We start from the raw sequence: 27,825 nt of genomic DNA on the forward strand, positions 1-27,825 counted from the left end.
CCACTCTGCACGTGGTTGGCACACATTACCTTTAAGTGGGTGATTTGCCCCATTGAAATTGGGGTCTTTGGATGCTTAAAACTAATGTTACATGTACTGCCCTTTGACAAACTGGTACCTAAATGAAAACTGCCCCGTTTTAATCTGTGGTTAGGAAACTCTTGCAAAATGGCTTATTAAGTTTCTGCATGTGCTGTTTATTTCTGGTAGCTGCGGTCTATATATTGCTTACCTACACAAAAGAGCTGGACAAAGTCTAGCTCACTGAGTGAAGAACTGGTCTTTGATATGCTATGTAGGAGGTGCTGTCTGACTGTTGCTGTTCAGATGCAAAGAAAGATGTTTTCAATGCAGTAGAAGCTAAGGACCTGGCAATGTTGGTTGTCTATTACCATAGCTGAAACTCTGGTAGAAGTTACCATCACTTGCATCTTTTCCTCAGTAATGTAGTTTTCTATGAGGTTTATTGATTTAATTTTGTTTACTATCATTAAGATACTTGGACAATATTCTCTTGTTCACTCATCTGTGTGAAAATTCACAGCCCTTTACCCAGTAGCTAGACTTTTTTTTTTTTTTTTAAGAATAGTATTTTAAATGTCTCATTTTTACTTCTTTTTTTTTTCCTGCCTGTATGAATATTTGCATAATTAACATAAATAGTTTTTCTATATTTCCATCACCATTTGACATATTTCAAATATGACCAATGAACAGTAAATCTCTCAGTAAATATTTGTATAGTATTCCCACTTTTAAGCAGTTTCGTGTTGGTTTAATTATTTTCCTTGTATTTTCTCTTTAAGTTGCAGTAGGTTATACTACATTTCTTAAAATTCTTGAACAAAGCATGCAAACCTAATTTTTTATTATATTTATTGTACATATCTCCTTCAATGCTTAGGCATGGAGGCATGATGTATTTGTCTCTGATCTGAATATATGGTTTTCTTTGAAATAATTGGTAATTGCACAAGTATCTTTGACTTTAGATATTTTAATTAAATTCATATATGTAAAAGATGACTTAGGCAACCTTTTCTGCTGAAATGGATCTTGGAAATGCTTCATGAACTTTGTCCACTAGGAAAACATGCACATAAATGTAAATATATATACAATCACAAAAATTATGCACATACACAGAGAGATACTCATATATATATATATATATATATATATATATTCATTTGCATTTATGCATAAATGTAGAACATGCAAAAGCATTTGGAAATGGAAAAAAAAACTAGTTCAAAATCAGGAAAAAACACACAGTGACTTCAGGGACAAAGGGAGGATGTAAATGTTAGGAATATATTTAATATGCAACGATAAACGTCTTTCAGCTTTTGCCACTAGAGTTTACAAAGTGGTTTCAGCAGCGACTTGTGCTGTGTGTACTAGCCACTAGAGGGAGGATAAGACACATGTTTTGTTAAAAAGTTTTACAGATATTTGGTTGCAGAAGTCTTGAGATTCTAGAAAATTTTCTTCATTTTTAGAATATGTAGAGTATGGTCTTATGGCTACTCATCTAAAGTCTTCAAACTTTGTATCCCTGGGGTCTCATTCCAAATTCACAGAATCACAGAACAAGCTAGGTAGGAAAGGACCTCTGGAGGTTATCTGGTCCAAAGACTCTGGCCGTCAAAGTGAGGCCAGCTCCAAAACAGAGCAAAGATAGTTGCTCAGGGCTTTGTACAGGCAGGTTTTAAGATTCCTCCAGAATGGAGATTCTTCAGCCTTTCTGGGCAAACCCAATCAGACACCAATGACCAAGGTTACAATTTCTTTCCTATAATTTAGTTGGAATGTCTTTTGTCACAACTTGTATCTGTTGCCTTGTAACCTTTCATTGAGCACCACAGAGGAGAGGCTGTCTCTGTCTTCGCTACACCTTCCCACTGATTAGTTGAATACTACTGCAATATGCATCCTTAGCCTTCTCTTACAACTGAGGAAGCCAGTTCCTTCAGAGTCTCCTTGTATGTCGTCTGCTCCAGGCCCCTAGACATCTTGGAAGCTCTCTGTTGGACTTGATCCAGTACACTAATGTCTTTCTGAGAAGCCCAAAACCAGATGTGGTCTCCCAAGTGCCAAATAGAGAGGAATAAGCACTTTCTTTAATCTTCTGGCTACATTTGTTAGTGTAGCTCAGTAAGCAAATTTTTATCTGTCTTTGCTGCTGCATATTTGTATTTCTTGCATCTGCTTTTTGATCTTTAGTCTCCTCCAAACCTTTTAACCCACCCTGGCTTCCATTGTCTGCTTTTTTAATGCCCTTGTTCTCCATCTTATCTCCTCTCTGACTGTGTCCTTGTTTCACTTCTCACTTCCTTCCTGCACTCTTCTCCACACTATATGAAGAACATTCATCACTGTAGGCAGAGGCTTCACATACAAAAAGGTTAGATTCAAATTATTTCAAGTTATATATAGAATTGATTTATATGGATTTGTAATATATTTATGCATGGTTTAAATGGAACAGAGGATTGTTGAAGGATTGCTGAAATTAATGGAACATTTCTAAGGTGTTGAGATGCTTTGTAATGTTATTACAGTATTTGTATTATTTTCCTGTACAGAACTCCACCCATTTCCCTGACCACAAAATGAAGCGGGATTTTTCACTACCTTCCCTACTATGTAGCCAAGCAGAACATGTATTTCCAGGCACAAAGAGATCTGCTTAGGGAGTAAGTTTGAGCCAATTTAAGATTTGGCTGGATATGATTCATAAAGATATGAAAATGCTGTTATTTGAGCATAATCTCTGAATTTTAATTTGCAATATTACCAATTCTTGCAAGTATATTTAGTCACATTCCATTAGAGGATTTCAGTAGTTGTGCCTCAGTTTTAAGGGTCTCTTGAGATGACCTAATGAGTGTTTTAATGTACCTCCCACTTGACAGTCTGCAGCATCAAGTCCAAACCAGGCTGTTTAAATACAAATGCTAGGTGAATTTAGCCCTATAGTCTCAAGAAGTGAGAAGACATGGAAGTCTGTATTTCACTGGTTTAAAAGTCCTTTTTAAAAATGAAAGTAAAATACATGATTGCAGTGGTGCAAGGCACTGATGAGGACTTATTCTGATAAAATCGTAAACTTCTTTTTACTCTTTTGTTGTATCTTTGGTAAACATTTTGTTCTTACGTTCTTATTTTCATATACTAGTATGCTTAATCATTTTTCAGAGGTAGGCAAGGAATAATATTGAGCATTGGTAGCTGCACTTGTGTAAAACCTTATTAGAAATAAGCAGTAATTGAAATAGAAAGCACTGAGACAGTTCAGGTTTATGACATCATACTTAAATTATTAATAAGAGAAACTCAGAGAGATCTTGAAGTAACATCACGTTCTAAGTTTGATGGTCCTGTATTCTAAAGGTCCTTCATTTTACATTATCTCTTCTATTTACATAAAACATCTTAATTAAAAATACTGCATCCATTAGCATACGTCGATTACAGTGGAGCAGTTTTTACCCAGAAAAAAACCCAAATAAACTTGTTTGCCACCTATCACTCTTAATTTGTTTAGGTCAAAACCTCAATTGTTATAAATCAAGATAGAGTTATGGAAATGCATTTCATGGATGCCTTTCATCTGGTGGATGTTTTCCATGTTTTAGTCGAAGCACATTATGCAGCTATTTTGAACATATATTTCACTAAGTTCTGGTATCACTACAACAGTGATGTCATCAGAACAGAGTGGTATTTCTTCTTATGAAGCTGTCCAGGTTTATGCTGTTTACTTCAGTAGGTAGTAAAAATATCAAAGAATTAGAGTGAATATAACATTAAGGTTGAATATCAAATTTTTGAGACCTCTTTTCTGGCAAACTGTTATTACCTTTCCTGTCTACCATGCTCAAATCTTGTGTTCAGTAACAACTTATTGCCCAAGCAGAAGACAAGCAAAAGCCATTCCTACTGAGGAACAAATACTCAAATATTACACAGGTAAGATGGCTGTATTGGCTTCAAGATGAGAAGCCATAATTCATAGTAGAAATGGTCCTTCATTTCCCAGATACAGGAAGACATTCCAGCTGTGTCCCAGCATCCTGCTGGGTGAGACCAAGGAGTGCCTCTTTCCTCATCCCCTGCTTGCCATATCCTGCTTTCCATGGGAAGGAAACCTCTCGAGTGATTGGGCCAGATGGGAGCCACCACACTGGTGATAGTAAATGTAACTAGAAACACAAAATGAAGCAAAATTTTGATTTAGTAGTGCTAGAACTTTGCTTCCTAACTTCCCCTCTGAGTCACTCCCTGAAAAACATGGGGATATGACTGATGCTTTTGTCAGCACCTATTCCCTTTTGTTACCATACTAAATCTTCATATGTAATTCAGGGCTGTTTATTCCACTTAGTTTAATGTATTCCATCTTGAAAGTTTCCTGAAATAGCCTTGGAAAAGAAATTAAAATCTAGAATGACTTTCTGCAATGTGGCAGGTAATGGCTATTAAAAGCTGACTGAGAGGGTGCTTTCCTGCCTGTTGTCAAATGAAAATAGAAATTAAATTTAGCAGAATCCATGAGTTTTGCTACACTAAGAAGCTCGCAATCAGTACTAAAGCAGATAGGAACCATTTGCAACAGAAGCTAGAATCTGATGGTATGAAATTTTCCTTCAGTCTGCCCTCCTTGAACCAGCCTTGTCCCTGTTAGATTCATGTGCCTTTGCACACCTAACACAGTTGCATTTAAAGACTTTCTGAGTTCCATGCAGACTTCCATGTTTTAGTATATAATATTTTCCCTGTTTCAAATTTAACTGTTTGATTAAGTATTTAAGGTTTAGCTCAGTGCCATTAAAATGCTGGTCTTTCTAACAGTTTACTACATAATTGAAAATTCTGATTATCTAAAGCATGAAGTTTTCCCAGTTACTGTATTTTGTGTAAGAAGTCACAGTTATGTCCTTAAGTATAGCATTAAAATCTTACTTCTACATCATGAGCATTTATCTCATCATAATTTGTCCTGATATCTGATGTTCCTAAATGAGAAACACTCTTTTTCTTTTAACTAATATTCAGAAGAAATTTCATAAGGGAGAGATGTATTTAACTGAGTAAGCATATCAACTTGAAGTAACACACTGAAGAACTTGAGAATGCATTTATGATAATTTGGAGAAGGTAAAGTGGGCAATTTGTCTCCCAGATATTGCTAAGTCAAATGGAATTAGATCCTTTAGGCTACATCTCCATGGTGATTGTAAATATAAAGTTGACTATGATTTTAAAAACTGATTAAAGCTCGTGGGTTGCTTCAGTTTTCGCATAGCCAGCTTGAATTAAAGGCTGCACTATCAAATGTTGTATCAAGAGATTCTAGGCTGGATTCTCAACATTTTAGCTTGCAGCCTTTATTTTGGAAATCTTAGCTGTTCATTTCTGTAGTATTATACTCTGATGCAAATCTAGCATTTGGAATTAAACTGTGCTTATTTTAGAATCCTAATTTCTTTCTCTAGAAGCACTGTCAAGTACTTACATTCTGTGCTAACATTAAGCAACAGCTTGTTCTGTTTGTTCTGTGGCAACATGAAATGAAAAAGCGGCTTTGCAAGCAGCTACCCCAGTAGATTAAAAGCAAATGATCCAGTTTTCTGATGCAGTTTAAATCATGTTGAAAATGTGAACTCTTTAGTACCTGTTGTAAAAGCACTGAATTTGATTACAAAGGCAACAAACAGAAATAGTGCATTTTCTTCTTTCCTCAGGTGAGCTCAGTTCCTGCTTCTGAACAGTGCTAAAAAAAATGACCTGAAACCCAAACAAACTGATTCAGTAAAGCAGAAAAGTCTCATTAGTGGCCTGAGCTCCTATGGCAGCAACGTGCTGGCATGTGATCATTCAACTGTAGTGATTCAATCATTCCACACAGCTAATTTAGTGTGTTTCTTCATTCATGTCATAGAAAATTAAGTGAAAGTCTTGACCAGTGTTTGCCTGCATAGGCAGACTGAACTAATCTGTATTCCTGCATGCAAAGAATAAGATGCTGGCTAGTGATCCACCATGTTACCAACCACAGGAAAATTCTCTGTTAAGTGAAAAGTCAGAAATTTTGGGGATGGAAAAAGGGGAGATTCTAAGAAACAATGCATAGCTTCCTATTGAATGAGAGGAAGATATTAGTCCTATCACAAACATCCTAGTTCAAGAACCTTTGTATGATACAGAAATATTTGTCATCATAGGACAAGATATACTGCAGGGACACAATTTTTTTCAGTGAAGCAGCTGAGTCACTCAGCTTTAAAGATGAATTTGGTTAGCAGAAGAAATAAATTGAGAAAGAAGCTAGGTAAGAGTAAGCAATTAAATATAAAGAAAAATACCTAATAGCACAGGTTTGAGTATGGTAGTACAGCTGCCAAATGGCTTTACTGAAACACTTCTACGTTACTCCTATGAATAGTACAGAAAAAAAAAATTATCCTCTCTTGCTTTCTCAGACTTCCATAAATTCTCTATAGAGCAGTTGTAAATGCCTGTTGTGCAACTGATATATTGCAGCCAGCCATCTTGCTAAGAGTTTTAGGACAGCTTTTATGGTGACAGTTTAGCTGACCTACTTTATCATGCAGTAGTATGTTGCTACTATGATACTTAACAGTTATTGCTAACTGAAGGTGGACTGACATTCTCTGTGCAAATGTAACAGTAAAAATCATACAATCATAGAATGTGTGGGGTTGAAAGGAACCTTTAAAGGTTATCTAGTCCAGCACCCCCTGCAGAGTGCAGGGACCTTTTTAACTACATCAGGTTGCTCAGAGCCTGGTCAAGCCTGACCTTCAGTGTTTCCAGGGATGGGGCCTCTACCATCTCTCTGGACAACCTGTTCCACTGCTTTACCATCCTCATAGTAAATAACTCCTTCTTGATATGCAATCTGAGTCTACCCTGCTCTAGTTTAAGGCTATTGCCCCTCATCCTTTCGCTACATGACCTTGTAAACAGTCCCTACCCATCTTTCCTGTAGGCCTCTTCAGGTACTGGAAGGCTGCTATAAGGTCCTGGCCTGGAGACTTCTTCTCTCCAGGATGAACAACCCAAACCCTCTCAGCCTGTCTTAGTAGGAGAGGTGCTCCAGCCCTCTGATCATTTCTGTGGCCCTTCTCTGGACTCACTCCAATGGGTCCATGTCCCTCTTGTGTTGAGGACTCCAGAACTAGACACAGTACTCCAGGTGGGGTCTCACAACAGCAGACCAGAGGGGGAGAATCACCTCCCTGATTTTGCTGGCTGTGCTTCTTTTGATGTAGCACAAGATGGGATTGGCCCTCTGGGCTGTGAGTGCACATTTTTTGCTCATATCAAAGACCCTTTAAAAAGCATAGTGGAAAACAAAACTGTTGTAAGAGAGAAAATGCTGATGAGGGAAGATAAATGGTCCTTTGTACATCTTTTGCAAGTCATCGCATTTTCCCACTTTTCTGCTCTTATTTCCAGCCTCAGAGTCATGTTTAATGCTTTTTTTGACCTTAACGTCTTTCTTCCTATGTTTCTAGCTGAAATATGGTCACGGAGACTGTAGACTCTTCCCTACAATCACTCCCAAACATTTTGTAAATCAATCATAATAGATGGTCCCTCTTTTCTTCTTCCCTGACTGTAAGAAGCCAAAGAGATAGGCAAACAAAAATAACACCAATACTGACAGAGTTCTTCAAGGTAACTTTGTGACCTGGTTGTTGTTGATGTCCTTTCTCTCACTTCTCAAACGCTTTGTGTTTAAAATTCCTCTGCCCCAAATAAATTTATACTGGTAGGTTCTTTAGACCAAGAACTATGCTAGTAATTCTTGGCATATTTGGAAGTAATGTGTTTGAATTATAATTACAGTCATATTTTATGTCTAGAAGTTGCATATCTGTGAATCACTGCTATTGTAGGTTTTATTGTCTAGAGTAACAAAAATAGAATAAATTTAACTCTGTAAGGTGTTTTGTACTAAAACTATGTCATTGCTCTCAGGAAAAAAGGCCATCGTTCTTAATAAAGGAGCTTGGAAGTAGTCTGGGAAGTATTTCATTAAGCACATAGCAAAAAGCTATTAATAATCTGTTGTCTACCCTGGCAGGCAAATTTTATGTCACACCAAGTGCAGTGCTCTTCTTGAGCCTCCTTTATAATGTGATTTCACTGTGATATTTGTCACTTTTGAGTATTACGGAAAGTTTGGTCATTTGTTAAGATGTGTTACCTAGACTCTGGCCTCTAACATTGAATTGTAATGAGAGCCAAAATCTGGCCTGAGCATACTGAATGACATCATCTTATAGACAGAGAGGAAAATAAATATTAAACAATCTTTTTTTCTGTGGTAGTTTATTCATTTTTCCTGTGATTGAAGCATAAAAAGAGGCATTTCAGTAATTTATTGATTAAAGAGATTAATAGAACATTTTAATGTGTACATGTGCCGTAACAGCTTTGGATAGTAAATGGATTTTCCAAGACTACATTTATCAGACGTGGAAACTTGGACAGATGTGGTGTACACCAGAACCTTTAAAGCTGGAAATGCTATAAAAGAGAGGGATTAGAAAAAGGACATTTTATCTCTAACTCCTAGCAGCCTTTCAAAGCTAAATAAAATTCTCTGTGATGAAGTAACAAGACTAATATTAGATTACTTGGTCTTTCAGATGGTGAAGATTATTTGATATTATTTATGAATCAGTTGGCTCCTGAATTATTTGATATAAATGTTAAAAGACTCTTTTCATAGTGAAAAATCCACATCCTGTCACAATAACAGTGCCACGCAAAATTTAAAATGAATGGATAGAAAACAACTATTTTGAAGGTGCTGAGTTGCAGAGTAAGATAGAATTATGCTGAACTGAACAGATGATAAAGACCTTCTACAGAAAATTCACATGGAATTTTCTTTTCCAACCATGAGTTCAACCATCAAACAAAGCGTGCTGTCTTGCACCAGTGAAAATGGCTTAGAATAAGAAGTAGATTGAAGCTATCTTTTTTCTTCCTACAGAAAGCATGTCACTAATCCAAATTAAAGTTTGGGTTTTTTTGTTTTCCTTTCCCAATTTAGGGGTCTATGCCAAACAAAAATTATGAGGAAAAGACACACGCACCATTGTCTAATCTTAGAAATATAGAATGCTTTGGGTTGGTAGAGACCTTAAAGATCATCTAGTTTCAACCCTCCTGCATGGGCAGGGACACCTCCCACTAGATCAGGTTGCTCAGAGCCCCATCCAACCTGCTCTTGAACGCTTCCAGGGAGGGCGCATCCACAGATTCCCTGGGCAACATGTGCCAGTGTCTCACCACCCTCACACTAAAAAATTTCTTCCTAATGTCTAACCTAAATCTACCCTATTCCAACTTAAAGCCATTATCCCTTGTCCTATCACTACATGCCTGTGTAGAAAGTCCCTCCACAACATTTTTGTAGGTCTTCAGGTTTCCAGAAGGCTGCTGTAAGGTCTGGAGAGCAGGACTCGGCTGCAGCATCATGGCTAGTCTCCTACAAATCTGATGGTGACATGGTTGTGTGCTGTGAAGATGTTACAGTATTCCCATCAGCCATCCAGAATAATAGCACTGAAGGTGAGGGGATGCCCTAAATTGGGTGAGGGATTTCTTCCGTCATCATTTCAGAGCCTGGATACTGGAGGGCTCATCATATACCAAGGTTGTGCTCTAGACCTGAATCACATGCCTGCTTTTCTCTGCTGACTGCAAAGACAGCATGTAAAGACTAGCTTCCTAACTTATGCACAAAAATTAATGTCGATGCATAAGCACTGAATTTCTACAGTGACAGTACTTCTCAATCTGGTTAGAGCTTTCTGCAGGTTGTTTTTTGGGTTTTTTTTGTAGTTTGTCCTCATTTAGAACCCAGTAGAACACAGTATCATCAGCAAACTTTTGGTGCATTTATTACACACTTCTTTTTCTTGATCTTTTATGACAATCCTTAAGAACATCTTTCCAGAAAAGATCACTGATTTTATAGGTGGCTTATTATCAATGTGAGAACTTTCCTTTTCTGTTTTTTTAATCAATATTGTGTCTTGGTGAGTATCTTCTCTTTTGTCGTACTGCTTTTCTCTTTTGTGAGGAACATGTTGAGAAAAATTTTGGAAATCAAAATAGAAATTCAGTAGAGTAGATGAGTCGATCATCCTTATCCACAGGGCCATAAATCCCTTCAAAGAACACATGCTGCATAATGAAGTGTTACTTCCTTTTGCAAATGCTGTGTTGGCTGTTCCCCAATACTTTATATTTTATCTTTACATCCACCACTTCTCTTACAGGTCTGCAGAATTCCTGTGGAACCTTTAAAAGTCATTGTCACATGCATTGTATTCCAGGCACAGTATCAAGGCCATGCCCATTGCTTTATATCTCCTTGTTCCTACCTCTCTCACAGTATTTCAAGGTGAAAGCAGTAATTTTTCATGTTTTTAGTGCTTCCAGAGTAGTCATCTGCCTGCCTGAACACATGCAAAAAATTGTCTTTCACAAATGCTAGCGTAATATTCCGTGCCGCTCTGCCAGCTGCATGTTATCACTGGGTTTCTGGTATGACACATCACACTGGTTTCACTGTTAAAAATTGTCAACAATGGCTCATACTCTGTAATTATGTAAAAACTGAGATATTTACAAACCAGGTTTGTATCTATGTGAGTTTGTGTGCAAAACTGGGGTTTTTATTTTCACTGGCAGACCTAAGCCAGCGCTGCTGGGAGAGAGGACTACGTTATATTCCTTCATGTGCACCTTCTTCTGTGTTGACTGACTTCTTACAGACCATGTTTAAGTCAAGTCATTTGTCACGGGATTGTTTGGTATGTTCAAGGCTGATGGTGATAGGCAAGAGAGAAGCCTAACAGCTCATTAAAGCATTCATCCAGCTTGTATGACTGATGCTTGTGGTGGGAGAGGGAATCGGTAGCAACTATCTATATTGGGCTTCACCACAGAAGAATAAACACTGAACACTACTGTGCCTTTATTGCTGCACGGAGCAAAGATGTTCAGACAGCACTGAAAACACTTGTAATAAAACCCTAGCTCTTTGTAAGAACTTTCCAAAACAAAAGCAAAAAAAAAAAAAAAATTTCCTAGTTGTTTCAGCAAAAAATACTGCTGGTGAAAGTGTAATTTCAGTTCACTGACATTTCAGTACACTCCACCAGTAGCTGGAGGATTGGGGCACTATGATCCTCTGATGTTGTTATGTCAAACAAATTCTATGACTGCGCTTCTGTCAGGTCATTTCTGTAGTTAGCAAAATCTTATCTACCATAGTAGATCAAAGGGAAACATGGCATAATCGTAGTCACTACATTTGCTGTGGTTTTACTGAAGGGCTGATCTTCTGTCAGAACATTTTAATTTTTTCTTGGTGATATTTATTAGTTTAGTCTTGGAAATATTTATCTCTAACTAAAATGAAACCTAGTAAGCTAATAAGATGATAGCAAATGTATTTGCTGTCCATGTAAATATGTCTTATCAGTTCACAGTCTTGAGACATACTTTTGAGAGATAAGTGCCTGTGTTTAAATTATAGAAGGCCTCCTAAGGGTGGTTTAAGGTATATAAACACTGACAAGCATACTCCTCATTACTGCAACATTAATGTCTGCCTTTTTCTTCCTTTATCAAACCCCAACACAGTCTCAGAGGTGTAAATTTGCCAAGCACAATGATGGGCTTGTAGTAATGTTTTTTCCCTCTCTAACTGTACTATCTTATATTTGTTGCTATAAGTAACAGTCCTTTGAATTGCTGCATTTCTAAAACTTTAAAATAGGACAGATTGGAGCTTATAATCTTTATGATACACAATTTTTTCTCATTTTTCTTTACAAAGAAGATGACGTGTAGAAAGGTACACTCCCTCACCTGGATTTACAGTAGTCTTTGTTCCTTCCAGAAGCCCAGGGTTTGTTTGCCCTTTCAAGGACAGACTTCTTTTAAACAGACAAAAGGAGGAGGCTGCGTGTCAAAACTGATTAAATGTGTCAGCTGTGATAGTCCACTGAAGAGGTCTTTCTAGCTCTGTATCCTCAGCATCCATGTTGGAATGTGGGAATCTTGGCTTTTTTTTTCCTCATGCTAAGGAAGTTGCAGTCTTGTCAGAGTCCTTATAACTTCAAACTCAGATGTTGTCAAGGTAGAAACCTCTTTCCATGTAAGTTTTAGGAAATTATTAGTATTTCCTGAAGTGGTTGACAACAAGTGAATGAGCACTTGGGTTTATCAGTTCGTTTAAAAAGGAGTTCAAGAACAGCTGCATTTTCACTGACAATTGCATCAGCTTTTTATTTCCTAAGTAGGCAATTGAGTGGTATAAGTAAAACTAAATTTCTGATAGTTTTGGGGGGGTTCTTATAAAATTCCTTTGCTTTTCATGCACCTTCAGCTGGTAATGAAAGAGCTTTTATTTGCTTTATCATAGGAAGATAATTTTAATTTAAAGCACACTGGTTTCAATCCAAAGTGCAAGACAACCTAAGTGTTAAAAAATTGTTCAGGGACTGGAAATCATCCCCTTCGTAAATTATAAATTGTCCGTTTTTACTGTAAGTTTATTCAGCCTTTACAAAATGTTAGATCTGTTCAATGCAAGGAAAAAAAATAGAATAGTATTTCAAAGGAACTCTTCAAAAGACTGTAAAGGGCCATGAAGTTAGTTATTTTTATTTCAGAGATTCCATGTCTAAAAGACTTTAGATGAGATATGATATTATCTGTAATTGCTTCTTGTTTTATCTTGCAAGGAGCTAGTTCTTTTTCTGATACAGAAGCTTTTGTCATATGGAACAGTGTGTAGTTTGGGTGATGCTTAGTAATATAAAATCAAATATGCTTATGAATCTTGGCTGCTCACCAGCCTTATTGTCTCAAAAAGGGCTGTTTTAGAAAGAAACCAAAACCAAAACAAAACAAAAGAAACACAACTATGAAGAAATGGGAAAGGAGCTAAATTGCATTTGGTGGAGTAGGATTAGGGAGTGGCAACAGGTGCAATTTAGTTGACAAGTTTAATAGAAGGGGATTCACAAGCAGCTGAGGAGAAGCTGCAAGTGGGAAAAGCTCCTCAGCCACATTGCTACTGCTGGAATAGCATGTCTAATTGTGCTTTTACCTGGAGAGTCATCCGTTAAACAGTGAGGATGAAAAGACTTTAAAGTAAACTCTTTATCTTGACATTCCTCTAATGCATTTATTTGCTGGAGGAGCCAGGGAGGAAGAGAGAGACTCGGTTTAATTGGTCTGAGCTTGCGGGAAAGAGTGCAAATGGATACATCTGAGTGAGCAGTTCCTAGCCCAGGTAGCTTCCTATTCTGCAAGGCCTTCTTGGAAATACAGTTTCTGGTATGTGACTGATGTAGGCTTACCAAGTTTTCTTCCTCCACACCTTCTCTAGACCATACTTACTGGTGTTTTTGGTTTCTGAGAAAATTCAAATTTGGTCTTCATTTTACTTTGTTGATCAGTGTATAGGTCTACAGAGAAGGATCCTTGTGGGGTGTATGTGGTATGTCCCAAAGAATGCACAACTTGGAACAAAATTCTCCCTTTTCTGTCCCTGCAGCTCATATCTGACTCTATTAAAAAGCATGTTTTAGACCATGACCTGCAGTAAAGCATCTGCATCTGCTGGGGTCTTCTGAGCGAGCTCTTGTCTGTTATTATTGGGAAATTTGAAGTGCTTAACAATTTTCAGGGCTTTTTCTGCTAAAACTGATCCAACTGGTCCAACATCAGTGTAGTTATTTCTCCAACTGCAAACATATGCTCACAGCATAGCCTATCTTGCTGTATCTCATGTTACCATGACCATAGTGCATATTGTATTCAAATTAGCTCAAAAACACCTAGGCTGTGCTGCAGTCTATAGCACTGATTTCTATCTAAACAAAACCAGTAGCAAGTTTCCCACAACTTTTAGAATTTCTGCATTTAAGCAGTTCTGAAAATACTGGCCTATCCTAAACTGAAGTTATTTTCTATTGATAATACAAGCAAGGCTCTTATCTCCTGAGCTAAAATGTGTTTTCTTTGATTGCTTGATTGAATTTCTGGTATCACATTCCATACTTACTTCTTTTCCTTCCACCTTTTCTCACGGAGTCCTACTTTAAGCCAGTTATCTCTCTATTGCCATTTCATCTGCTGTCATTGCTACTCTTTCAGACTCTAAAAACAGGTCAGTAATATAGCACAAAACTTTCCATCTCAGGGACTGAGTTTTATATTGTTCTCTGCACCAATATTGGCATATTGTGGATCGTATAAACCGGCAAAGCACACAATGGGGAGAAGATTCTAGGAAATGGATCCAGGTTGGGGTTTTTTAAGTGTGTGATGGGGAAATATTTGTATATGAGAGCAAACGGCATGCATGGGCAGTTGCAGTACTCAGGATATCTCACAGTCTTGCTTTGGGCAGTGCTGTTCCACGTGTGTATGCACTTTATGACTCTTTTGGTGTCATAGTTCTTTGTCCCTTTCTCCTGGCTGGCTCACCAATAACGTGGTTTGGGCCCAACACGACAACAGAAGGAACAGCCCCATGGCCGCTCACTCAACTCCCCACACACGCACACATTCTGGGATAAGGAGGGTTGAGACAAAGGACAAGGAAGATTGTTCACCGATTAAGGTCCCAGGCAAAACAGACTCAACTTGGGAGAAAAAATAATAATTTAATTTAATACTTTTCAAACACACACAGGACACAGACAACACAGAGAGCAGGGCTTACATGTGTTACCCCACCCCTCCCTTCTTCCTGGGCCCAAATCACTTTGTTCCTGGTTTCTCTCCCTCCTTCCCGCCAGCAGCACAGGGAGACAGGGATGGGGTTTAGAGTCAGTTCACAGGCTGGTGGTTCTTGCTGCTCCCTCCTCCTCAGGAAGAAGGATTCCTTAGAGTCCTCCATGAATCTCTCCTTCCTGAGTCTATCCCACAAGGTCCGGAGCAAGCTGCTCCAGCCTGGGCTTCCCAGAGTCACAGACTGCTTCAGGAGCAGCCAACTCCCCTGGTGCCGGGGTCTTCCAAAGCTGGGTAATCAGAGTCCACAGGCAGGAAATTCTCTGGCCACAAAATCCAAGTCCAGTGGCCAAGTTCACCCCTCCTGGCACCTTCAGGGAATGTTCCACCACGTTTCTCCATGAGTGCAGGGCAACAGCCTGCCCTCTCGCCATGGGTTGCAGGGAAACTTCTGCTCGGGCACCTTCTTCCCCTTCCTCAACACCAGCCACCAGCACTGCTCTCCTGCCCCAGCACAGCTCTTCTCCCCTAAGTGCTTCTTTGCTCAGGTGTTATGTTGATTCTTTCCTATGTTAATCGCTGAGTCGCCATCTCTGATGGCTCTTTGCTGGGTTTGGAGCAGGGGGAGCTTCTCAGCTTCTTACAGGAGCCACCCCTGGCGCCCTTCCCCTGCTACCAAAAAAACCCACCAAACCAGAACATTTGGCTATATATTCCTCTAGAAATTGTAAAACTTGTTCATTCAGACTCTGTCAGCTAACAATGTGGGAGAGTTTCTCTGTCAATGAGTAAATGTTTTTAAAAGGCAAAATAGAGTTACTTTTCAATTGGAAAGGTAGAATAAGGGAGATGGCGCTTAGGAATGTGGCATTTGAACTATTGCTTGTATTATTCCTGAACATAAGTGACAGTCAGCATAAAGTGCTTAAAATATCTGATATTGCACTGTAAAACAGGACAAGTAAAAAGGCATTCATGATTTTCCATAGCAATGTATCCCTTTTCTCCTGGAATAAGCACAGCTAGCAATGACATGGCAGTTCTTGTTTTTTCAAATTTTAGATCATTGGAATGACAACATTTTTACAAATTTATGCAGAAAGGTGCACAGATTTGCAACAATAAGAAGTTGAAGAAGAAGTTATCTATATGAAAACTTACGTAACTCCCCAGGGACAATCCTTTGGTCATGCAAAACAAAATTGAACTGAAATATCTGGCAAACATTCCTACCAATCTGATTCAGCCCTGACTGAATTCTATTTCTTATGCATCCCTTCATCTAGCAGTCAAAGTGAGCTCTGTTGAGGGAGCTCAGCTGCGTCTGGTATTACAGCATTTCCTGCTTCAGTAGCCTTCTCCCCTGCTTTATCTGGCTTTCTTTTCTCATGCGCCTATACTGTGAATTGGGGTTTTGTTTCATTACTGCGTGGTACCAAAACAGACTCCTAATACTCTTATGTTGCTGCTATTTAATGCAGAGGTCACTGCAGTATGTGGGAAGTCCAATCTATAATCAAAGACCTGTTGTTTTAATCATTGTATAAAATAAAGACAGTCCCAGCCTGGAGAATTGTTAAAGAAATATAGTAGTTTAAAGAACCCTTAAAGAACTTCAATCCATCCCCCCATCCCCAAACCCAGCACGTATCTTGTCTCATGTGACAAAAATAAGCATGTATCTTAATAAGCACATAGACAAGCCAGCCCATTCTGTAGAACTCTCTGGATAGTTAAAGGAAGGTGATAAGATCAGTAATTGTTTTGTAACCAGTAAAGAGAATTTCTGAGCTCCTTGTGTGTGGCTGTCTGGTAGTCAGAGAAAGTGAGGTATTGCCAAATTCAACTGTGTAACATTTGCAAAGTGTAAAAAATTCAAGAAACTTAGGAAAGGGAAAAGTAGAAAAACTATTAATCATCCTTCACTGCAGAACTTAGTTCCCTCTGCTGACAGTGGTATGCACACTTCCCTTGAGTCTGAAGAGCTTGCTAACCTGAGACCAAAGAAACTGAGAAAAGCAGGGCTGTCCTGTTGCAGAAGGCTCTGCCACAACTCTGCAGTATCTAGCCAGCCTCGCACAGGCAAATCAACAACGTAGTGTTTCAAAATATCCAGATTTTAATTTCAGAGGCATTGTGATTCATCTACATGCATGTAACTAACTTAAAATGCTAGAAATACAGTTAAAATTGACTGAAAAGGAATGTCTATATAGAATTGACACAGCTGTGATTTGGAGAAATACAGGTTATGCAGGTCCTCTGTAGGATATAGACGACAAGAGTGCCTTGCAATTGACATCAGATTTCAGAGAATCAGTGTTTAAATGGGTGATTAAAGAAAGACAAACTGCTCATATTCTTGGCTTCATAAAAATTTAAGCAAATGCTATTTTGCTTAGTAAATGCCTTTTTTTTTTTTTTTAAGGACATATATTGATATTTAAACTGGGACATTTATAATTTCTTTTGTATCTTATCATTTGATTTACTTTGTCTGAAAACTATTTTAACATTTGCAATAGATAAGGTTATGTCTGTGACCATTTAAATTAAGGTTCTTCCAATCTGAGGATTTATTTGCAAATCACAGGCTAGTTTTTATGGATGGACAGTCTTACCACTCAAGCCATACCTAATAATGTGCCATAATGTGTGAATATTCAGTGATAGATTCTGCATGGCAGCCAGCTGCTAAATTCCCAGTCATGGTTTGTCAAGGAAGTCCAGAACACAAAAGCAAGCAAGCATGCACATTTGATGCTTGTATTACAGGTGGCTGCTACAACAGGAAGTTATTCAAGTGCTGGAGCACTTCAGCATTGTATTGTTCTGGTATTTTGTATTTACTAACCTGGAATGAAAGCATTGCGCATCCCTTCTGTAGTCTAGCAGACAGAAGCCAATGTTACAAATCAACAGTTCAGACTGCAAAAGAACAAAGTGAACATATTCAGATATTCAGCCAACATTATATGGAGACTGTGCCAGAGGCATTTATTGCATATTTTCCCAGTGCATTTATTAATCACTTCCTCAAAGGCTTATGTTAAAAAAAAATATCTCGGAATGATCCATCTCTGAATATGTCATTGTATAAATATTGCTACATTTTAAACAAAAGGATTTTAGAGCAATATGATTAATAAAAATATTAATCTGAAAAGTTAATAGCAAGAAAGTTCCAAATAGGAGAGAGAAATTTCTAGCACCTTGGGGAGTGTGTTTGCATGGGTTGGGAAAATACAAAAGGAAAAGGCTCTGTACTCATTCAAAACATTTGTTGAAAGGAATTTCTCATATCAAGACTTGATTTCTCTGTCACAGTAACTAGTTAACTATTTAAAAACTGGAAAGAGGCAAGAGCCATCTGAAGAAACAGCTGGTGTTCTTGATAAATATTTTAAGGGTGGTTTTCATTTGCCATTAGTGCAAAATCTACCAAATGAACTGTCAAAACCAAGATGGATATGCTTAGGAGTGTAGAGTCCTGCACCTGGGGAGGAATAACAACATGCAGCAGTTCAGATGAGGAGATGACCTGTTAGAAAGCAACTCTGTGAAGGCCCTTGGAGTCCTGATGGACAAGTTTTTCGTTGGATAGCAATGTGCCCTTGTGGCCAAGAAAGCCAGTGGTATCCTGGGGTGCACTGAGTGTGTCCAGCAGGTCGAGGGAGGTTCTCCTGCCCTAGTGAGACCTCACCTGGAGTATTGTGTCCAGTTCTGGGCTCCCCAGTTCAAGAGGGACAGGGGTTCACTGGAGAGAGTCCAACAGAGGCTACAAGGATCATTAAAGGACTGGAAAACCTGTCTTATGAGGAGAAGCTGAGAAACCTGGGGCTGTTTAGTCTAGAGAAGAGAAGACTGAGAGGGGATCTTATTAATGTGTATAAATATCTGAAGAGTGGGTGTCAAGAAGGAAGAGCTGCCCTGTGATAGGACAAGGGGCAATGGATGCAAACTAGAACACAGCAAGTTCCACCTCAACATGAGGAAAAACTTCTTTACTGCAAGGGTTACAGAGAACTGGAACAGGCTGCCCAGAGAGATTGTGGAGTCTCCTTTGGAGACTTTAAAGACCCATCTGGATGTGTTTCTGTGTGACCTGCCCTAGATTCTGTGGTGGTCCTGCTCTGGCAGGGGGATTCGAGTCAATGGTCTCCAGAGGTCCCTTCCAACCCCTAACATTCTGTGATTCTGTGGTTCTGTGATACTGTCAGTTCTATTATAAAGTCTTCATTAGGACTATGGGTCATGCACCATGTAGCATTCAACATGTTATTACAAGCTTAAACAATAAAATTTTCTGCAGCATATCAGTGAAGGTTCGTTTGTTGGGAGTGTTTTCTTAGTTCTGTGGGACTTCTATGAGATTTACTAGACTTGAGACACTAAAATACAGCTGTTCCTGTGCATACTTGGTAGAAAAAGCTGCCCCAATTACTTTCATTCTTTGTTTAGGGGCACATAAGCACACCAGGTGCATAGTTGAGCAATTTGTATGTCATTTTGCACAAAAAGTGATCAGTCCATCCCCACGTGGTCAAGTTTTAGTACCTTAAGGTACTAACAAAATGCAAACACCAGATCTGTTGACTGTGAACTTTCTCCAGATGGTAGCAAAAAAAAAAAAATTTCATTAAATAAACATTTTTTTCCTTTCAGTAAGACATACACATACACAATTGCAATCTTGCAATAACTGCAAAAAGGTGCCAAATTGAATAAAATGAAGCTTTAACATGTGGAGAAACTGAAGATGTACATTTTGCTGTGTAGTGTTGTCTTCTGGAAGGACTGTGAAATACAAACAAACAAAAAGCCTCGAAGCTTGTAGAAGTGATGCTTAGATGCTCTTCCTGATAGGCTATAATGAGCTGCCATTCAAAGCATGTTTTCCTTATGCTCAAAGTATGATCATGTAGGGTCTGCTAAGCCTTGCACACTCCATGTTCAGCGGAGCTTAGATACAACAAATGAAGAATGGCTTCTAGAGTCATAACTTGAACTTCCTGGAAAGAAAACGGCTTCTTGCCTTATCATTTAGTCAGAAACATGTCATCTGAGCATGATGCAGGTTGTGATGTGGCATCTGGAGGCAGCGTGTGGGAGGGAAGGAAGGAACAGCCACAACCACTAACTAATTGCCTGTCCCCCCTTAGCAGCCTGAGTCTAGAGTGGGCCTTTAATCCTCCAGCATGGCTTGGTAGAGGACAAAATTTACTTAGAGACTTGCATGTTCTTGGCTTACTAAATGTCTCGATTGTCATCGTCACAAGGCGATTATGTAGCTTTTGTCAGTAAAAATATACAAGTACCAAGCGTGCAAGCAATGGTGGGCAGGGCGCCTGGACTTTGGGTGCCACGCGTGGCAGTATCTGTGTCTGTGCAAAAACTACCACAGCATGAGAGGATGGAGTCAGGGCTCTGCTGAGAGATTTCATCTTACTGACTAATTTTTCCTACATTCCATGATCTTAAGTTAAAACATTTCACTTCAAAATTCTCCAGGACAAGGTGGTGCACATGCTGCCTTCCAGAATAATAAAACTCCAATTTCTGAGTACCTGTCCCTTATTATAGTAAACAGTATAAAATACAGAGTACCTAACAAGGTTTAAGCTTGTTTGCCGTAGCACTGCAGTGAATTTCCAAAATAGTAAGTAATGGAAACAATGCTAATTCCCCAAACTAATAAAACGAAGGCTCAGTAAAATGTGAATACTAAAATGAAATTTTAAAAGGGTTAATAATGTGTCACTATTAGACAAATTTGACAACAATATTGCAAAATGCTTATGGCTTCTTTATCTGTTAAGGTATGCATCCATAAGATTTTTCAGCATTCTCTATATTTAAAGCAATGTCAAAAAACTTCATATGTTCTGCTACTAAGTCGTCTCTGCAGGTGTTTTACATATACTAGCAGGCTGAAGAAAATAAACCTATTAAAGGAACAGAAATACTGAAAAATTCCTGAAGTTGTATTAAAACTTTCTGTAATACCACATGGAAAATCTTTGTTAACATCAAAATAATAGTATCTAAGACTGCAAATATTCTTATTTATGATTATGAATATGTTAATTTGAATTTTCATCTTCTGTTCCCTTAATTTGTTTTACCTTTTAATATCTAGCTGTACATTTGAACTCTTATTATTATTAAACATGTAACTTTGCCATTGGAAGTCATGGCAGAAATGCCTTTTTTCCTTTTTTTTCCCTTTTTTCCTTTTTCATTCCCTTTTTCCATTTTCTTCACTATCAAGTGTTTGACTTTTGATATAAATGCTGTGAAGTTTCTTTTTCTTCTCATCCTTTGCAGGTGTTTTCATGGAAGGCAATTGACTTTATTCTTAGAGCAGCAGATAAACCTTTTCTGCATGTTTCGTGCCACTAGACCCTCCTGCTTTTTTGCCATCACTAGGTACTCTATTCCATTTGCTTCATCCATTTATGCATTATTTTGGACTTGAAAAAAGAGATAAATGCTGTCTTCCCTTTATCACTCTGCTCTTAAGTAATTCTGACAGCAGAAACTGCTGTTCCAGTTCAAGCAGGTTTGTTAGGTCACCAGAAAGTGATAGCAGGAGCACCTTTCCACCTCTAACCTTGCTGCACTAAATGCGGCAGCTTCAAATGATCCAATTCATGAATTGGTCCAAGGCAGCATCCACTGGAGCTTATAATAACATCTAGAAGTATTCTCTCATAGAGGATGTTGAAATTATTACCTCTTATTTGCAATTCAATGAAACTGTCATTTTTCCTTGAAGTTCTGCTTCTTTTCAACCATATGTTCGCCTTAATATAAGCAGTTAGGCAGCACTTTTAGTATCATTCATTCACCTCATCTCTTGCTTCTGTCACTTGCCATGAAACAGGCTTTCTGCGGCTCCAGCCTACTGTATCCTCCCTGTGACTGCTTTCACATTCTGTTTTTCCTGACGAAGGAAGTTCACCAGCAACACAAGCTTGTTTCTTCACCATCATGAAGTTCATCTTTTTTTTGGTACATGTGTACAATTCGCAGCTGCAGCTGAATGTTACGTAAATAATATTATTAATTATCACTTATCCTGGCTTTACATTTCCTAAGTACTGCACAAACTATCTAATCAAGCAGTTAATAAAATAATTAAGCAAAAGCAACATGCAGTTACAGGAGTTGTATTCTCTCTTTGTCTTTGTACAGTGCTCTTGCATGCTGGTATGCCGTTAAGTTTGTAATCAAAAACACATATAAAAAGTTCTCCCAATAGGCAATTTCTTCTCTTTTCTCACAGTAAAACACTATTGAAAGCCTGTGCTTGTGTGGTTAGATATAATAAATCCCGTTACACTCTGTGGGATTTCTAAGAAACTTTTTAATTGAAACTATGTTCCCCTTCAAACCAACAGCAATGTTGGCAGCCAGTGTGAGCAGAGATGGGCTAGCAACAAATTCCTGTGACTAAGGAACCACATTCATGGCTGCAGAAGATTGTCTTCATGTGTCTTGCTTTTTATCACAAAAAGAAGGAGAAAAGTCTTTGTTAGGGTCAACCTGGCAGAGTGGTCTACTATTTTGTTTATAAAACAAAGCATTAACTAATTTACAGCTAGTAGAGCTAAACCTGGTATACTGTGATTTTTCATTTGCTTGCATGTGCATCAGTAGCTTACATAGGAATATTTGCCATGATTTATGCCAGTGACATAAGATGTTATTTTGTAGACTTCTGAATCAGCTCTACTGACAAGGCAGTTTGAACTTGCCTAGGCCTTTTGTTCTCAGCTTGCCGAGGTGGAAAAATACAAGGCTTACCCTAACTTTAAAAAAAATCAAGTGTTTAATTGTGCAGGACATAACACACAATCTATGCTGTCCCTTGACTAAGAAAGTTCAGTTTGTTAGGAATTCATGCAGAGGTAAACTTTCTTCATTTTTCCAACCAGTGTAGCATGATGTAAAGAAAATGAATTTTCTGATGATTTTTTTTTTTTTTTCCACATCTAGTTTAGTATCCAGAGCCCTGTTTGGCAGGTTTGAAGGCTTGAGTATAGGTACAGCCACTGGATGATTGCTGAGCAAAAAAAATTCATGCTGTATTGGAAAACCATTACCTAGCTAGATGCTTTAACCATGGCAGTTTGCAGGGATAGCCTTTGTTATTTATCATTAAATCATAATATCCACAGTGATGTTTTGCTTTGGCTCCAAAGCAAGTGTGGAATGACATGAACCAGATGAACAAAAAAAAATATTGGACATTTTCTCACTAGGAAATAGTAAAGAGAAATAAATATTTTTTAAAATATTTTGAACGATGGTCTGTTATGTTGACTGATTTGTTATGAGAAATGTAACTTTTATGAAACTGGTGAGTATGTTATCAAAGTATGTCCCTGTTTGCAGATTCCTGATTGTGCTCCACAAGTAGAGTTCCTTACCACACAGAATATTTACAATGAGCAGTGTAATTGAGAATTTCTCTCTGAAAAGCTGGATACATTTTTTAACATTTCAATATAAAAAACTGCTCAAATGTCTCATGATTGCTATTTAGTCTGAAAACAGATTTTAGCATTTCAAAGCAAAGAAAATGTCGGTGATGGCAGGAGTAAGACCATGAAATACAAACATGAGCTGGACATGTTTAAAATTCACATGCAGATTCTGGAATACATACTTTGAAGCTGTCTACTTTTCACTGTATATAGTGAAAAACAATATGCCTTGGTTTTTCTTTCCTTTTTTTTTTTATTGCCCATCATACTATTTTGAGGAAGAGAGGGATGAAAACTTACTGTGGTTTAAAAACACAATAATTCTTCCAGTGTTACTGACATATTTGCTTCTATACGTGTTCCAAAAGTGAGCGTGAACTGAGGCAAGTAAAGGCTTTCCGAGGAACATGAAAAGCAGTATAATTTGGGAAGAAGCATTATACTTTTACAGAAATGTCTTTTGAGGAACACTGGTTTTTAAAAATTGGCAGAGTTGTGTTAGAAGCACTTGTGTGATGTACAGATATTTTAGGCAGTTATTGCATAAGATGTACAACAGCCTGGGAAAGAAAAAAAATACTTGTTTTTTATAATGTTTCACTTCACTCTGCAGGTGCAGTGTAGAGACTTCCACCACATATGTGGTGTGAATAAATATATTGCTATGTGTATATGTATATATATATGTATCAAACAGAATGGGGAGATGGACTGGCCAGTCTCTATACAGTGCTTCACACTGAGATTGTTTTATATGAAATAATGATGGCCTAAATCTTTTCTTTCTTGTTTCCTTCCTGAGGAGAAAGAGACAGGCTAACTGAGCTTGACTGTTAGTGTGCTCTACAAATTGCATGAAGCTTTTATGTCTTTTCTTCCATTGCTCATGCCATTAACACAGTTGGAACTGGGATGATATTGCACACATGCCAGATCACAGAATCACAGAATCTGAGGGATTGAAAGGAACCTCAAAAGATCACCTAGTCCAACCCCTCTGCCAGAGCAGGGTCACCTAGAGCACATCACACAGGAATTTGTCCAGGTGGGTTTTGAATGTCTCCAGAGAAGGAGACTCTACAACCTCTCTGGGCAGCCTGTTCCAGTGCTCTGTCACTCTCACAGTAAAGAAGGTTTTTCTGATGTTTACATGGAACCTCCTATGTTCCAGTTTGCACCCACTACCCCTTGTCCTATCACTGGATATCACTGAAAAAAAGCCTGGCTCCATCCTCCTGACACTCACCCTTTACGTATTTGTAAACATTGATGAGGTCACCCCTCAGTCTCCTCTTCTCCAAGCTAAAGAGACCCAGCTCCCTAAGCCTTTCCTCATAAAGCAGATGTTTCACTCCCTTAATCATCTTTGCGGCTCTGCACTGGACTCTTTCAAGCAGTTCCCTGTCCTTCTTGAACTGAGGGGCCCAGAACTGGACACAGTATTCCAGATGCAGCCTCACCAAGGCAGAATAGAGGGGGAGGAGAACCTCTCTTGACCTACTAACCACACCCTTTCTAATGCACCCCAGGATGCCACTGGCCTTCTTGGCTACAAGGGCACACTGATGGCTCATGGTCATCATCCTGTCCACCAGGACCCCCAGGTCCCTTTCTCCTACACTGCTCTCCAGCAGGTCAGCCCCCAACCTGTACTGGTACATGGGTTTGTTCTTCCCCAGATGCAAGACTCTACACTTGCCCTTGTTGAATTTCATCAAGTTTCTCCCCACCCAACTCTCCAGCCTGTCTAGGTCTCACTGAATGGCAGCACAGCCTTCTGGTGTGTCAGCCACACCTCCCAGTTTAGTGTCATCAGCAAACTTGCTGAGGGCACACTCTCTTCCCTCATCCAGGTTGTTGATGAAAATACTGAACAGTACTGGTCCCAGTACTGACCCCTGGGGGACTCCGCTAGTCACAGACCTCCAACTAGATTCTGTCCCATTGACCACAACTCTCTGACTTCTTCCTTTCAACCAGATGCCTAGTTGCTAGCTCTGGACACCTCTCATACTTCTTCGACCTTTCTGCATGGCAGCTGCAATGCTGCTTTGAGTTAGCTGCTTGGCTCTCCCTCTGAAGTCAGAGCAAGGCAAGAGCTTCACCTCACTGGAGGTACTTGTGTCCACCAGACACAAGCAAAGTAGGACAAGAAGTTATCAACAGGATCAATGCAGCAGCTGTTAGGAGGAGCATGACCATAGGTGTTGCCTGTGGCCTTTCTTTCCCTACTCTCTCACTTGTTGCACTCAGATTTCTCTCATTCCTTTAGGATGGTGGTAAGATTTGTGTTTTGTTGCTAGTCCTGTTTAAAATACCTAGACTTCCTGGCATCCTCATGGATAATGAAGGTGGTGGGTTTATGATTTATTTGTTTTTAAATTTGCCTTGATTTTAGTTTTCTTCCTGCTTTTGAGCCAAGTCCTTGATGCACATGCCATGAAAAATGTCACATTGGGTCAGTCTTGGGCAAGGAGCTGTGAAATCATCTCCTTATTGCAAAACAGTTTTGGAAAATTAAGGCCTTATATCACTGAGTCTTTCACTTACAATAAAAAGAAAATTAGAACTGTTTACCTCCAACTAGAAGAGATTGCAAAACTTCCCACTGGTGCTGATGCAGGAACATTTCATAGAGAATATTTTATTCCTGTGGATTGATGTTGAGGGAGAGCCTGGGCTTGGGATTTTTCCTTTGTCATGTGCAGACTAAAAACTCAGTTTCAAAACAATTAATATTTATGAGGTTGAGCTGAGAATAATACAACTGCTGTGAGCCAGTGAAATGTCTGCCATTCACATGCTGTAATATAGTGGTATAAATACATATTTAAGTTTGAATTAATTATGTTGTATTTAATCCTTTCTTTGTGAGCTTGTAAACAGATATCAGCACGTATCAGCACTATCGTACATCATTGGCAAGTGATATGTGCTGTCAGCATAATTGTAGATGCATTTAATTTCTTGCATAGAACTTATTTGAAGTTATCACTGATCCAGGATTTTTAACTTTTTCTTACTGGTGTGCTAGCTACTGAAATCTGGTTTTCTCAAAGGATGAATTGTTTCCATTTTGGATGCAGAAACAAGGGAACACCAAAAGTTATTGTCTAGTGACTTCCTAAAGTAGCATAATTAAAAATCACACTTTGCACAGCACTTTATTTGGCATTGATTTTAATCCTTTATTGTTTAATAGCTTCAGGTTGGCTTCTTTTCAGTTCAGAGTAAAATATAGTCTGTAGTCTGCATCTGTATAATTGGTGGCAAATACAATTAAGCTAAAAGTGCTCATCTTCTCTGCCCGCCTTCCCCAGCAGGATGATGGAAAGTATGAGCAGCTTATTATCAGTAACTTGGTGCTCCAGTCATCTTGGGGAAACGAAGCAGTTTGCTCTGACTATGGACAAAATCTTAATGTGTTGTTATTATTACTGTAGATCAGGAGCTGAGCTGTAGACATTGAAATATTGCATTAATATTTGCTGTGCTTGGATTAGCTGAATTGGCAGCGTGTGTTAAGTAGGGACTTGGGCTTTCTTATTATTTACTTAATTATATTTGTAATTTACTGGAGCTCAGTACTCAGTCTGATTTTTAATTGTCAGAGGGAGAGTGTTACTTTTACAAATGAGGAATAAGTGTGTATAATATTGCAGTCTTGGCTGTATAGGAAGAAGGTTGTAGTTTGTGCTCATTGCTAAGCTTTATGGTATTCCCATTACTACTACACCAGTATGGATCTAATTAATTTCTTATAAGTTCAGCTGCAATAGTTACTAGGCAGTCCTCCTTTCTGTAATTATTATTATTTTGCTATAATTTGGGTAGCAAATACGTGAGGGTCCTGCCTAGTGCTGAAAAATGTAAAAAATATTTGATGGTAGTGGCTTAATGTACACTAAATCATGTTCTGAAAGAGGCATCTTCTGAACTTTTGAGGTAATCTGCCATTTGCCACCCTAGGTGCCCTCATTGAAAGGGAGCTCTCTATATAAAGCCCCTCTAAATACATATATGTAATGGAAGAGTTTTGTGCTGTTAAACTGGGTCGGTATCCTGATATTGCTTACAGAAAAATGAATGGTCATGCACTTTCACTAGGAATTAATTTTACTTAATAAAATATGAGAAGTGTGAAAAAATACATGGGAAAGAAAAAAAAATAGGGTAAAAAATTGATCCACCTCCTTTACAATTTATTTTTGTTAATTAAAAATGATGCATGGCAAGAGAACTGAGGGGAGACCTCATCGCATCTTACTGCTTCCTCATTAGGGAAGAAGGAGGAGGAGTAGGTGCTGATCTCTTCTCTCTACTGACCAATGCTAGGACCCGAGGGAATGGTAGGAAGATGTGCAGAGAGGTTTAGGTTGGATATTAGGAAGAGATTTTTCACCCACTCAGTGGAACACTGAAATAGGCTCCCCAGAGAAGCAGTAATGGCACAGAACCTGACCATATTCAAGAAACATTTGGACAACGCTCTCAGGAACATGGTGAGAACTTAGGGGTTGTCCTG

The 27,825-nt window shown here is 38.6% G+C and overlaps 1 protein-coding gene across 4 annotated transcripts in view; it reads left to right on the top strand.

The window, feature by feature from the left end:
* DLGAP1 (DLG associated protein 1) overlaps positions 1-27,825 on the top strand; it is a 411,297-nt gene that overhangs the window by 120,394 nt on the left and 263,078 nt on the right. Inside the window, exon 1 of one of the 4 annotated variants that reach the window (XM_051611841.1) lies at positions 21,202-21,237. The exons of the other annotated variants lie outside the window; for them this stretch is intronic. The gene's annotated coding sequence lies outside the window, so the exon portion shown is untranslated. Of the gene's footprint in view, positions 1-21,201; positions 21,238-27,825 lie in introns of those variants that run through there. 4 annotated transcript variants of the gene reach the window in all.

This window comes from Apus apus, chromosome 2 (genome assembly GCF_020740795.1).
Source record: "Apus apus isolate bApuApu2 chromosome 2, bApuApu2.pri.cur, whole genome shotgun sequence".
NCBI lineage: Eukaryota > Metazoa > Chordata > Aves > Apodiformes > Apodidae > Apus > Apus apus.